The sequence below is a fragment of the Pleurodeles waltl genome, chromosome 10 (assembly GCF_031143425.1).
Source record: "Pleurodeles waltl isolate 20211129_DDA chromosome 10, aPleWal1.hap1.20221129, whole genome shotgun sequence".
In the NCBI taxonomy this organism is placed as follows: domain Eukaryota; kingdom Metazoa; phylum Chordata; class Amphibia; order Caudata; family Salamandridae; genus Pleurodeles; species Pleurodeles waltl.
Window position 1 is genome coordinate 942,293,657 of NC_090449.1, and position 14,966 is coordinate 942,308,622.

Genomic DNA, 14,966 nt, shown 5'->3' on the forward strand with positions numbered 1-14,966 from the left:
GCTGCATTGGTTAACATTGGGCCCTGTGGGTCCCAGGAGCCAATGACGATGTACGCCGGTGGTGACGGTATGCACCGCCGCGGATGTGACCGCCATTTTCTGTCTGTTCACTCACTTGATACCTGACCTTCAACAGGAGAGGACCTACACTGCAAGTGCTGCTGTGACCTGTGTCTGGAAGCAGCGACGATGGCTCATGTGTCTGGGGAAAGGGCACCTGCCTTCACTTCGGAGGAGTTGGAGAAACTAGTGGATGGGGTCCTCCCCCAGTACACGCAACTGTACGGTCCTCCTGACAAACAGGTAAGTGCACTGTGAGCATGCTGCATGGGCAATGCCTGTTTTAAGTGGTGTGGATGGAAGATACATGGGGGGGCTGAGGCCTGCATTTGCGGATGGGGACTGTATGTGCATCAGGGCATGAATTTCGTTTCCCCCTGTACCATTCCATTCCTCTAGGTCAGCGCCCACCACAAGAAGTGTATTTTGCGTGCCATCGCCAAGGACGTCCGGACCCTGGGGGTCTACCACAGACGGAGCACCCACTGCCGTAAAAGATGGGAGGACCTGCACCGCTGGAGCAAGAAGACGGCAGAGGCCCAGCTGAGGATGGCCTCCCAATGTGGGAGGGGTGCCCATCGCACCATGACCCCCCTGATATTCCGGATCCTGGCGGTGGCCTATCCGGAGTTGGATGGGCGCTTGAGGGCATCACAGCAGCCACAAGGGGGTGAGTACACTCTCATTCAGCAGAGTCAGCGTGCATTATGAGGTGTCTGGGTGGGGGAGGTGGGCAGTGGGTTCCCCTAGGCCAGGGCGAACTTGGTAGGCAAGGTCCCTTGTGAGGCAGGCCATGTGGCACTCCAAACCCACCAGTGGTAAGAGCCATCTACACTTAGTCAGGCTCCTGTGACTTCCAGGTATGCAGCAATTGGTCTTAGGCCTCGTACCCCATGGTCTGCTGAAATTCCTAGGAACTGTCAGTGCATGGCGTAGTGCAGAGGGCTGCTCCCTGTGTGTTTTGTCCGCCAACGGTAGTGGTGTTGCATGCACTGAACATGTCTTTCTTCTGTCTTTTCGCCCCCTTTTTGTGGTCTCCCTGTTCTTGTGTGCAATAGCATCATCAGGCGGAGGAGCATTGGCACCGGAGCAGGAGGGAGCTGCAACCCACTTGGCCCTGGAGGGAGAAGCAACGGAGTCTGAAGCCACCAGTGGACGGAGGGCGAGGGGAGCTCCACGGCGGGGACAGGAGCAGACAGCAGTGACAGCGACTCCTCCTCTGATGCGAGCTCCCTTGCAGTGGCGGGCACCTCTGTGCCCACCGCATCAACAGGTACAGCCACCACCTCCCCTACCAACTCCGCCCTCCCAGCAGCCCCTCAGCGTGGGTCTCGTGCCTGCTCACCCAGGAGCGTGGGCATCTCCTTCGCCCCAGGCACCTCAGACCCTGCCCCAGTCAGCCCTGCTGCCCTCGGTGAGGAGGCTATTGACCTCCTGAGATCCCTCACTGTTGGGCAGTCTACCATTGTGAATGCCATCCAGGGTGTCGAGAGGCTTTTGCAACAAACAAATGCATACCTGGAGGGAATTCATTCTGGGCAGGCGGCCCAACAGAGAGCATTTCAGGCTCTGGCCTCAGCACTGATGGCAGCCATTGTCCCTGTGTCCAGACTCCCCCCTCCAACTTCCTCCACCCAGACCCAATCCCCTGTACCTCAGCCTATCCCAAGCACACCATCAGACCAGCATGCACACTCATCAACATACAAGAGTGGACATGGCAAACATAAGCACCACACATCCCACAGGCACTCACACAAGCACCAGACCCATGCAGACACACCAACATCCACTGCCTCCACTGTATCCCCCACGTCCTCCTCCTCCCTCCCTATCTCGTCTCCACTCACACCTGTATGCACTATATCCTCAGCCACTACCTCCATCACCAGCACCCCATCACCACACACCTCTCACGTGCACTCACCACCCCCACAACCATTCACACATCCCCTGTGTCCTCTCCCAGTGTGTCAGTGAGCCCTCCTCCCAAAGTACACAAACGTAGGCACACACCCACCCAGCAGCCATCCACCTCACAACAGCCTCCGGCCCATGCACCTTCACCCAAATTCAGCAGATGTACACCTCCTACAACCACTACCTCTACCTCCACTCCCAAACCCCCTCCATCTTCCCGTGCCAGTGTGTCTAAAAAACTCTTCCTGGCTAACATTGACCTCTTCCCTACAACTCCCCCTCCGTCCTTCCCCTAGGGCCAAGCTTTCCAGGTCCCAGCCCAGCACCTCAGCCACCACATCCCCAGGCACAGTGGTGCCATCAACTGCGGGGTCATCGAGTACGCCAACCATCAGGGCTGCCAGTGTGCCACGTAGCGAGGGCAAGGACATTCCGCCACCTGCCAAGTTGAAAAAGGTACCCACATCCCGGAGGGAGAAGCTGAAACTACCAGCCACCAAGGGCTCAGCAAAAACCTAAGGGGATAGTGGCAAGACAACTGCTGCACCATCAAGGCTGCGGAAGGCCCAAAAGCAGAAGAGCAGGTCAGGAGAGGGCATTGTGGCACTGACTGAGGGGCCAGTGTCACACTTTCTGTCCACGACCACGGCAACCTGTACGGTGGCGAACACCGCTAGCTGCCCCGCCACCACAACCGCCACCTGCACCGCCACCTGCACCACCACCTGCACCACCACCTGCACCGCCACCTGCACGTCTACAGCCTCAAGCGACAGTCCCCAGCCTCTTCCCCAGTGGGCAGCCGTCCGAGGCTGCAGGAGACTTCCTGCTGCGTCCCTCAGCAGGTGCTGACCCATGCACCGCTGCCAGCACCGCCGCCACAGACACCGCCGCAAGCACCGCCACGACAGACACCACCGCAAGCACCGCCACCTGCACCGCCCCTGCCACGTCTACAGCCTCAGCGACAGTCCTCAGCCTCTTCCCCAGTGGGCAGCCGTCTGAGGCTGCAGGAGATGTCCTGCTGCGTCCCTCAGCAGGTGCTGACCCATGCACCGCCGCCAGCACTGCCGCCAGCACTGCCGCCACAGACACCGCCGCAAGCACTGCCACCCACCCCGTGGTGTCCTCGGAAACAGGCACCACCGCTGACATGGCTACCATCCCCAGTGGTCAGTCGTCTGAGGCTGGGGGAGAGTGCCTGGACCCTGGGCAGCTTCCATGAGGCATGACATCCATCACTGTTTGCACCAGCAGGTGGAAGGCACAGCCGCAGCAGTGTGGGGTATCTCGCTGCCTCCATGGTGTATCATGCTACATGAACCTCGCCAATCTCGTGGCACGCACACCCAGGTGAGGGAATCGTACCGGCCACACTGCACGTGGAGCACTCTAGGCGCCAGGCCCACTCCAGAACCAGTAGAGAGATACATCCACTACCTCAGTCCTTGGCAGGATGAAGCACTCTGGGCACCATGCCCCCTCCAGAACCAGTGGAGAGATACATCCATTACCTCAGTCCTTGGCAGGATGAAGCACTCTGGGCACCATGCCCCCTCCAGAACCAGTAGAAAGATACATCCACTACCACAGTCCTTGGCAGGTTAAAACACTCTGGGCACCAGGCCCCCTCCAGAACCAGTGGAGAATGACATCCACTACCTCAGTCCTTGGCAGGATGAAGCACTCTGGGCACCATGCCCCCTACAGAACCAGTGGAGAGATACATCCACTACCTCAGTCCTTGGCAGGATGAAGCACTCTGGGCACCATACCCCCTCCAGAACCAGTGGAGAGATACATCCACTACCTCAGTCCTTGGCAGGATGAAGCACTCTGGGCACCATGCCCCCTCCAGAACCAATGGAAAGATACATCCACTACCTCAGTCCTTGGCAGGTTAAAGCACTCTAGGCACCAGGCCCCCTCCAGAACCAGTGGAGAATGACATCCACTACCTCAGTCCTTGGCAGGATGAGGCACTCTGGGCACCATGCCCCCTCCAGAACCAGTGGAGAGATACATCCACTACCTCAGTCCTTGGCAGGATGAAGCACTCTGGGCACCATGCCCCCTCCAGAACCAGTGGAGAGATACATCCACTACCTCAGTCCTTGGCAGGATGAAGCACTCTGGGCACCAGCCCCCCCCCCAGAACCAGTGGAGACTGTTATCCACTTGAGAGACTGTGGCTTTGCACTCCCCAGGATAAAGCAGTGGGCACACCACCCACTGGAGAGACTTGAAAGACTGTGGCTTTGCACACCCCAGGATAAAGCAGTGGGCAAACCACCCACTGGAGAGACTTGAGAGACTGTGGCTTTGCACTCCCCAGGATAAAGCACTGGGCAAACCACCCACTGGGGAGACTTGAGAGACTGTGGCTTGGCACTCCCCAGGATAAAGCAGTGGGCAAACCACCCACTGGAGAGACGTGAGAGACTGTGGCTTTGCACTTCCCAGGATAGAGCAGTGGGCAAACCACCCACTAGAGAGACTTGAGAGACTGTGGCTTTGCACTCCCCGGGATACAGCAATGGGCATGGAGGCCCCTCGTGCAGCAGTTGCGTCATGCGTTCATCAGGCTGAGGTGCCCCCCTCCCCCTGAGGTGCCTGTGCATTTTCGATCTGATGCCCCTGCAGTGTTCTCTCCGTTTCTAGTCAGGTATCATGTGTGGGCTTCGCCCATGCATTTTGGGCCCAGTGGTCCACGGACAATTATTAGTACACTATCCGGACTTGTGTAGTTTGTGTACATATTTGTATATACTGAATTTGGAGTTTTGACTAATGGATTTTTCATGATTATAATCGTTACAATCATTTTCTTTTGTCTTTGCGTTCTTCCAGGGGGTAGGGGGTTGTATATGTAATGTTGCTGCATGTATTTGTGTGTATGTTGTTGTGGGTGAGGGTGGGGGTGTAGAGTGTTGTGTGTGTGTGTCACTCTCTTTCCTCCCCCCTCTCCTGTGTTGTAGGTGCAGTACTCATCATGGTCGCCGCCGCCGCCATTCATACTCCTGGTAGAAGAGGAGGTAAACCAACATGGGTAACACCTGAAGTTCGGGCTCCATGGCATCCTGGTTCCTCGTTGGGTGTCAAGGGGTGAGTGTTTTCCCTTCTATGTACTGTTTCCGCCGTGCTTTTGATAGCGTTGGTTCCACCCCGGAAAAGGTGGCAGATACGTCTCTTGTAATACAGTGGGCAGTATTTTGTATTCCGCCTGCCTGTTGGCGGTGTCCGCTGCGCTGTTTGTTTCTACCGCCGTGGCGATCGGAGTGTTAAAGTGGCTGTCTATGTTGGCGGTTTCCGCCACGGTCATAATCCAATTTTTTTTCCGCCGGCATGTTTGTGGTATTACCGCCGCTTTAACACCGACCGCCAGGGTTGTAATGAGGGCCTATGTGATTACCACTACAAAAATCATAGATGCTCTTTTGAGCTTTTAGATCCTGACCCCACCCCAGAGCAACCATCTCCCTATCATTACTTCTCTAAAAGTCAGCTTCAACAGGTTTGAAAATCTTAAAACAGTAGCAGATTCAACTGTTGAGGAAAGCCGGCATTTAATCAGAAGGATAAAATGGTGCCAGTAAATCTGCGGAAACTCAAAATATGGGAATCCTCTAGAGGATAGCCTATCAAGACCATGAGTAGTAAACTCCTATTTTACAACTGCGATTTTATGACCTCATTACAACCCTGGCGGATGGCCATAAAATGGAGAAAAGTACTGCAAACAGGCTGGTGGTACTTTTCCCCATAATGCCACACTGTCCGCCATGGCGGTAACTACCACCGGGCTGGAGACTGCAGCCTCCAGCCAGGCAGCCGTCACTAGCCCGCCCGCGGGATTATGATCACTCCTACCACCATGGTTTTTGTGGCTTCCTTACTGCCACGAAAACCATGGTCACTGATAGGGGGTCTTCCCTGCCCCCCTCCACCTCTCCTGGTTTCCCTGCCACCCTCCTCCCACTCTAGACCCCACCCACGACATACACAAACCTTCATGCACCATCTAACACATGCATATACACACTCATACCCACATTCATCCATGCATGCATACATCCATTCACACACATCCACACACACTGACATACATGCATGCACACAACACAACATACATACACTCACACATCCATACACGCACACACAGACAACACACATCTCACACTTGCATACACGCACGCACAGACAAACACACACACACACCCACACACACACAACACCCCCCATCCCCCTTCCCTGTCAGAGCACCCGACTTACCTGATTGCAGGGGGTCCTCCGGCAGGAGACGGGACAGGGCGCTGTCCGCCAGCAAAACACCACCAGGTCGTATCATATGTCATGATCCGGTCTGCAGCGGTCTACTGGCGTGACACTGCTTCTGGCAGCAGCGCCACCTTACCGCCATCTGCCACCATGGCCGCAACCGGATTTCCGCAATCCTTCTGGCAGAATTCCGGCAACTGTCATAATTTGGTGGATGGCTGGTAGCCGAGGCGATGATCTTTTGGCGGCCGTCGCCAATGTTGTAATGAGGGCCTTAATCTTTAACGGAATACATAAAGTATTTGGAAATAACCCACAACTCCAAATGGTCTTCGCCAAGCACCGCAGAAATCCAAAAAGACTGCATATAACCGCAAGTACATTGAAGATTCATAGACTCAAAAAAGCCTGTCAAAAAGAATGCAAAAAACAACTAAAACAAGATTGGAGAGCCTAAACAAATAGTATAAACAGATGGTTTCGGCAGGAAAAAGCGAACAGACTGAAACAGAATGGATGCAAGTATACACACTGATGGGAAAGTGGGGGGGAAGCTGACCTATGGAGGTATCTTAAGAACAAGATCAGCATAGCAACGGCCAGAATCAGTCATCACTGAACCTCGGTGAACCCAGCAAGTGCAAAATCTATGTGCAGCAAAAACTGCAGCTTATTATGAATCAGATGCTTTGAGCATCTCCTCGGAAACCCAGAACTCAGGGGTACTGCTAACTGAAAATGCTGTCTCTAAAATTCTGAGGAAAATTAGAGTGACAGGAGCACCCAGTCCAAATGGCATAACCACCTAGTTCTTCAAAAAAGGTTTAAACCTGTGGTCTGCAACATTTTTTCGACTTTACCAAACCTGCCTCTCGACCATGCAAGTCCCGGAGACCTGGAGAGGCTTCATCTTGAACCCAATATTTAAGAAGGGTGACAGGAAGGATCCATCCAACCACTGCCTTATTTCCCTCCTGAACATTGAAGCAAAGACCTGGAACATTGAGCAGACGTGAATGACATAATCCCAGTCAGTCTAACAGGTTTCAGGGTAAATTCCTCCACATTGGATAACTTTCCTACCTAACCCATCGGGCAAAGAGCAAGAAGCAGTTTCCGCTTATGTTTGTGGACTGTTCAGCTGTCTTTGACCAGGTTGACAAGAACAACTTATGGAGAAAGCTCAGAGGTTGGGGTATCCCAAACAATCTGCTCCAGGCAATTATATCCCTATACACTTCTACCTAAGTGAGGGTCAAGTTAACACTGACAGAGGTCACAAGGAAAATCCAGATGGATTACAGCCTTAAGCAAGGTTGTGTGCTTGCACCCCTATTATTCAATCTCTATACTGTGGATGTGGGTGAAGCACTGAAACAAGCGAACCTTATCCCGCTCAAAACTGGAAGCACCAAAGTCACAATATTGCAATATGCTTTTGATATCATCCTCCTGGAACAATACAGAACAGGCCTACAGAGAGCCTGCAACGCTTCGCACAATTACAAGCAGGACAAAAAAAGCAGTGGCAAATGGTTCTAAGACTAAAGTGCTAGCTTTCAGCAACCCACCCACAAAAATGAACTTCATCTGTAGCCTGGGTCAATTAAAAATTGAAACTGCTGATGCCTATAAGTATCTGGGTGTTTGGACATCATCAACTGGAGGAGCCAAAAAGCACTTGAGGCACACAGCAGCACAGGCGGAATCAATGATAATTAGAATGTGCAAGCTAACCAATGCCCTAGAAAGCCATTGGACAATCCCAATGCGAGCATTAACAGCAACCCTCCTACCGACGATTAAGTATGGCCAGAGCAATTAGCTAACATCATGGACAAATACCAGTACAAAGCATGTAGAAAGATCTTTAGACTAGCATCATATCTCTGGGGCTGCCAAGTAAAGCTGATAATTTGGTCTGGAGGGCCAGGCATGGGCAAGCATGTCATCCTTTGTAAACTACTACTATAGGATTAACCCCCCCATACCATGAAAGCTGTCCTCCAGAATATCTCCACCATAGAAAATAATCCATGGTCGCTATACCTTTAAAGATCAATTGCTGTGATCTAGATAATTTCAGTAAATCAAAACTACTACAAGCTGTGAGGCAATCATATGCTAACGTCCACCTGGACTGCCTTGGATCCAAACCTTATCTCGGCAGCGCAATTCGCTAAGGCTGCCTTAAACAAATAATGTTTGCAAGGCTAACAGCCCTGCAATCCAAAGAAGTAAAGCCCAGGTGGCAGTCACTTAACAAAGTTGTCAATTGCAGACTTTGTGCCTACAAATATGAGTCCTTTAGTCATCTTTTTTGCTGTTCCCTTGCACTTTTACGACTATGTCGCACACTGCTTACACCACTGTTTCTCGCCTATGGCATACAAATGTGAAAAGAGGCCACAAACTTGATGTTCACTCTTACGGAGCCAATGGAACTGGCTAAATTTGGCACATACATTAGCCTGACGCAATCATGCATAAAAGAGTCAAATAAAGGCAGTAAATCATTTGCAGAAATACACAGACCTGGAATTGGTTGATAAAAAACTGTGTACAAACAGGCTAGTTAAGACTTTGACAAATTGATCATCCATCGCCTCCTGCATGTACTCTAGTTGTAAGTCAGTCAAAGTACCTTTTCACTGTAGACCCTAGAGTTGAACGTATCATCGTAGCCAGTTCCCAGTTTGAGCACTTTATAGCCCCATTAGCAGAATACTGTATGCAGAAGACTCTATGCTGCTAAACATGGCGTTCTACTCCATTGTGCATTTATTAGAGCAGCTAACTATATCAGCACAGTTTTTGAGAGTATTGAACTATTATCATTAATACCCTGCCCATGACTAAGCAATTTATGGCTCAGTTTGCACCTAACTCAATGCTACTATATCCTCTCTTTCTCTCTAGACTTCAGATGTTAAACTTGCACCCAAGCACTCCATTTGCTTCAGTGAGCCCCTTGGAACATGTTCACCTATGTTTTAAAGAATTGTAGTTGTACTGACTTTATGTACTAGTGCTTTGTTTGTCAAATATTGCAAAGTTTTTAATATTTTAAAGATTTTAATTAATCATACAATAAAGTAAAGTATCTATCTTGTAAATCTGGGAATGCACCAAAATAAGGGGGTGGATGTGTGGGAACACCCACTCTCCACCCATGTAACACCTCTCTGGGGCAGAGTAATACAAGGCAATGATTTGTACTGCCTTGCATTACTCCATATTTATCAAGTCACTTAGGGCCACGCAAGGTGGCCTTGTGTAGCTTGATAAATCTGACTTAGGTTTTGTGTTGCCCTTGTGCACCCTTGAATAGTGCCAGGGCAGCATAAAACAATGATAAAGCTGGCCTTTCGTGTGTTGCGTGACACATCCAGGCAGCCCTAGCCTCTCAGCTAATAGCACATCCATACTTTGGGTATTGTAGATTCACTTTTGACAGTGTAATTATAGATTTAAATATCCCATCATGCAAATCGATGTTGACTGAAAAGTCATCAACAACAAAACATAACAAGAGGCTCCCAACATGTAAGGCTCTCTCTCTCTTATAACCAGCATAGGACTAAATGCTATGGGATCACTTCTATTGCAATAATTTACCTACAAGAGTAGCAGGGCATAGAAGATCAGGTACACTGGGGTGTAGAGCAAAGATTCAGAAAGGAGCATGCAAATCCATTATTAAGGAATGTCAACTATGTAGTTTTTCTGTTAGCATCAGAAAGTTGCAGGTCTTGAAACCTTGGAATCTCATATTCCCATTCCATTGTCAATGAATGCTGTCATTTGAGTTCTCTGGATCTCTTTAGTCGGTGCCTATTACAGTCACACTTCTCTTTATAGAGCATGTCATGAGTTTACTTTGAAAATGTAGTCACCTAGGACTAGACCAGGGGCACATTTCCTCCTTCCTCATCCCTTGCCAAACTCCACATAAATAGGGTCTGCCACAAGCTAGAAACCCCATCCTCTAACCATAAATTGTGGTAGCAGAGATGAGGCTCACCTCCAGATATAACTGCCAAGGAAGAAACCTGTGCAGGGCATCTAGACAACTCAATGAAGGGATGCAACTAGGAAAGGAGTGCATCAGATCTGTTCAGAAAGTACACCATGTCCTGCCTTCCTGTGCTAATTGTGTGAGGGAAATAGGAGTGGTGAAGCTGATCATTGAAGACTTGATGCACCTTGTGTATAATTAATCAACAAGGAACCCATCTGATGAAATAAACCAGTACACATGACTCAAAACATAGCAGCCGTGGTAGAAAGAAAGGATTGCTACCCTGACTAGGCAGAGATAAGTTGATCTGTAGCAAAGACCAAAAGTTGACAGATAGTCGTGTCCTATCAAGAATGAACAGAACTTTGAAGCGATGCTGGTGTAAGACTAGACCTACACCACACTCTGGATACAACCATGCCCCTGTTGGCCCAAAAGGGTACCCTTCCTGTACAAAACCTAGGCTAGACTCACGCACACACCCTAGCACTATGGCGCTAAAATGTGTGCCTGGCCCACTACAGCTGAACTCAATGCCGACGCTAGGGAGAGGGAATGAGAGTGCCATTTCTATGTTAATGTGGCTCCCTCCTGCTCTCTCCTTGTCACGCAGAACAGCATTTTTGGCTTCTGCACTGTGCTGCATTTCACCTTTCAGAATCTGGGTCTCAGTGTCTTCTCTCATAACACTGCACTCTGGTCCAAAATTTGTGGAAAGGAGTTCAAAGTGGATGATGTCATAAGAATTATTTAAAACAAAAAAATGCAAGTTGCACCTTCACTTAGCTTTAAAGGATTTGTTTTCATCTTTTATTGAAGCAATGGGAAGCTTATGAACCATTACTCAAAAATAATCTATATTTGCAGAAGTAGAAAACCCACATACTAAATTACACTCTAGCTGACTTTATACCAAATGCAAGACCAGCCAAGCTGGTTTCATACATCGCCATTCTAACTAGGAAGAATACAGACATTCACTGAAGGGTCAGCAACTTCAGAACAGCAACCTTAACCAGATTAATCAAAAGCACTGGCAACTCCATTCATTAAAATTGTGAATTCTACTTTACATTATTTGCTATATAATTACAGGTTGCAGTAAACCCAGACTGGAAATCTCTGACATCATTCAACCACGTGATTTGACCTAATTCTCAATGAAACATTTTAATGACACATCTCACAAAATAAGTAATCTTCTCCTCCCTGTTGACTACTCAATCATATGTATTGACCATGAGCACATAGTAAGTGAGGGGTGGGGGTAATACACGAAAATTCAATTAAGCACAGTAGATGCTAACTCTTGCTCTTCCTTCCAATGATTTATTGTTGAAATTAAACCAGAAAATACCTCTTCCCTCAGATATAATGTCAATTACCACCCTCTTGGGAACAATATGACCTTTATTGAGGAATGCATTGAGGTTTTGGAATACATACAAAGGGCCTGACTGAGATCTTGGTGAATGAGTTTCTCTCTCACAATGGTGATGGATATCCTGCCCGCTGACATATATATTCCATAGGATATAATGGGATTTATAGTTTGGCGGATGGGATATCAGTCATCATTGTGACGGAGCAACTCGTCCCCCAAGATCTCAATCAGACTCTTATTCTTTTGGTTTGCAACACCTTTGTTATAGGAGACTTCAACCTTCACTGGAGGGTCATAAACAATGGTGAAATAAACACTTTCTCATCATTTGTTTCTGGAAACTTTCTCATTCAACACTGCTCCAAAACAGTGTACATCAAAGAAGCATCCCTTGACTGCTTCATCGCTAAAGAATAATTCTTCTCAGCTACCAACCAAATCCCTGCAGATTTGTCAGATCACTATACTGGTCCTTTTACAGTGGCCTGTTGACAAATAAAAAAAAGAAGCTGACTTGGCTAAGGCGGACACAGAATCTTGCTCTCAAACCTTCACAGAACAGGCACTAGATGGTCTCTCTGTGATTAATCCTAACGATTATGTCCATACCTCATTCAATAATCTCAATCAAATGGTTAGTAAGTGCTGTGAACAATCTAGTCCCTGGTTTTCTAAAGATTTATTTTAAGAGAGAAAAGCCTTAAAACTTTAGGAGACAATCACTCAACAATTCCCATTTGGAGACTTCTGGATATCCAGAATACATTATAGGAGAAACATCTTCCAGACTAAATACACTTGTAGCAAAGTCTTGATTGATACTTCCAAGAATGATTAGCCTGAAGACAGCTCTTTGAGAGGGTCAAAGCTACCAAAAATCCACCCCGGTTCTTCGGTTTTGAAAACCCTCAGACTAAATCTGAAGAGTCTATTACATAGAACTATCTCTTCCTCATGTCCCAGACTCTATGATAGACAATTATCTCACATGTAAAGCTGAGACCAAATGGACTAAGACAAACCTTTTTTAGAAAACAATTCATTAAAAGTTCTAGCTACAATTTGGGTGCTCAAATCATACACTGGACCTGGACTCAGGTATAATGGCCAAAGGTTTAAAAACATATCTTTTGTCTCACTGGACCAACATGTTCAACCGTTCTCTTCCACAAAGAGTGGTCCCTGATTCACAAAAAATTGATCCGGATCCCCCTCTTCTGAAAAAATACACAGGGACTGCACGGGATTGGAATAACATTCACTCTATTTCAGGTCTGCCATTTCTGTCAAGCATTTTGAGTATCAGTCAGAGTTTATACATGCAGCAGTACAGAAACTGCACTTCTTGGAATTGTAGATGATGCACTCTGCATACCACAGTCTGGTTTTTCCTGTCTCTTGGTCCAACTGGATCTTTCAGCAGCATTAACCAGATATATTGAATGACTTCCCACTCATCAAGACTCTCAAATAACCATTGTCCTCAAGAGGTTAATATCTCAAATCACCGTTAGAACACGCTGTCTAGCTCTGTTATTCACATGAAGGTCTCGCAACGATCTCTACTGGCCGGTACGCCATTCAACCTCTATATTGAATCCCTGAGTGACCTGCTCAAAATGCAACATGAAAGGAGACGTGGCTTAACCGCCGATATAGCAGCGACCCAGCAGTTGGTGAATTATCCACTATATTACTCCACACACAGCACAATTAGCGCTTCCTGGGATGACCCCCCATGCAACAGAGGACCCAATAGGATCCGGAGGTGGCATTAAAATTAGTTGCATTGCTGCCTGCCCTGCGGAGACCATCAGAGCCAAAGAGGCCAAGTGGCTGAGCCTCATCCAAGATTTTAGCCCCACCCTGGATGATAGAATGATGCTCTGCAGTGCTGCACTTATGTGTGTGGTACTCTGCTGGCTGGCTGGAGCAGAAGGTGCAGCCACCTGAGGATCTGCCCCAGCCGAGCTCACACCCGGGTCACAAGCTGAGGATAAGTGGCACCAGAAGTGCGAGAGACTTTCCAGGCCTCTGAGGGATTGGTGTGCATCGCAGCATCATGGACCATCTATGCAGCTGGAGAGTTGAGCCACCCTCAACGAGTCACTGGAGAAGACAACTCCCGCCCGAAGGTATCAAGGGGTCCAGATGGGGTTGTAAATGCCCCGGATATATGTACAGACCACGGTCGGGCGGGAGTGCCTCTGTAGTGGCTTGCACCCCTGCAAAGATATGTATGCACTTTAAGGGCTGCACTATACAGCAGTACTGGCCCAGACCAGCCTTACCTGCCATGTATTTGCCATTGTCAAGCCTGAAGGTGAGACTGGGGGGGCCCTTAAAGTGGGAGGAGGCAGCCCCCCCCAAACTCTTCCCCTTAGTGTGACCTCCAACCTGCTGCAGGAAGACGGCTTAAGTGCCCTCAAGGGACAGTGGGAGGTTCAGGCTTCTGACATTTTTGGGACTAGACACATTGAGACATACTTCCACCTGATCCTGAGGAGAATTTGCGTGACCATAACATCATGAGGCTTGCAGGTGACTGCTGCATTGGCTGGACACATGGGAGCAATTGTGATGGCTTGATATGGATCTTTTCTCTACTTCAGCATGCACTGGCCTGATAAAGACATGTCGCTTTCAGGGATAACCAAACCAAACTTTCCGTAGGGAACCATGCATACTGTGGGCATCCCTGCTGCAGAGGTGACCTGATTAGGTCTAGATGCGGCTTGTGGCAGGGTGCTCACTTTTATCTTCGGGTGATAGTCTTGGCAAAACTGCTGACTGCAATCCTACCCGTCAACAGGGTTATGGCCTGATTTCGAACTCAGAGGATTGATTACTCCGTCACAAGGGTGAGTAATATCCTGTATGCTGAAATCTAAATCCCATTGGAGATAACGGGATTTATATTTTGGCGGACAGTAACCCATCCGCTGAGTTCTAAATCAGGCCTTAAGTTGTCTCTTCCACTGGCTGTTGACTGCTTGTGCTGTCCCTCACATCCTGTCAGGTGGTCTGGCTGGTCGAGTTGGTGCTAGACCGCGAAGTGTGACTTATGTACATAATAGTTGCACAGTTGCCATGATTAAAGACAGACAACCTGCCGCTGCGAAACAAAGCACCATGTATAAATCCTCACAACCTGGAGTTGCAGTACAGAACCCAGGAGTCAATGGTCCTGCAGCATCAACCCCGGGTAATGCGACTCTTGTGGCAGCCATAACACAATCATGGGACATGTCAGATGTCAAGATTGGGGCAGCTGGCTCAGACATCATGCTGCTCCATCAAAAT